We start from the raw sequence: 580 nt of genomic DNA, 5'->3' as shown, positions 1-580 counted from the left end.
AAATTCGAAAAACAGAAGAATAAAGAACAAGGAAATCAAGGAACGGGTCCACCTTAGTGATGGCGGCTCTTTCTTGCTCTTGAAGATCTTATGGAGTGCTTGAGCTCCTCAATGTCTCTTCCTTGCCTTTGTTGCTCCTCTCTCATGATTCTTTGGTCTTCTCTAATTTCATGAAGGATGATGGAGTGTTCTTGATGCTCCACCCTTAGTTGTCCCATGTTGGAACTTAATTTTCCTAGGGAGGTGTTTAATTGCTCCCAATAGTTTTGTGGAGGAAAGTGCATCCCTTGAGGAATCTCAGGGATTTCATGATGAGTGGGGTCTCTTGTGTGCTCCATCCTCTTCTTAGTGATGGGCTTGTCCTCATCAATGGGGATGTCTCCCTTTATGTCAACTCCCACTGAATAACAGAGGTGACAAATGAGATGAGGAAAGGCTAACCTTGCCAAGGTAGAGGACTTGTCCGCCACCTTATAGAGTTCTTGGGCTATAACCTCATGAACTTCTATTTCTTCTCCAATCATGATGCTATGGATCATGATAGCCCGGTCTATGGTAACTTCGGACCGGTTGCTAGTGG

Source organism: Arachis duranensis, chromosome 10 (genome assembly GCF_000817695.3).
Source record: "Arachis duranensis cultivar V14167 chromosome 10, aradu.V14167.gnm2.J7QH, whole genome shotgun sequence".
NCBI classification, from domain to species: Eukaryota; Viridiplantae; Streptophyta; class Magnoliopsida; order Fabales; family Fabaceae; genus Arachis; species Arachis duranensis.
Note: the sequence above shows the minus strand (reverse complement) of the source record.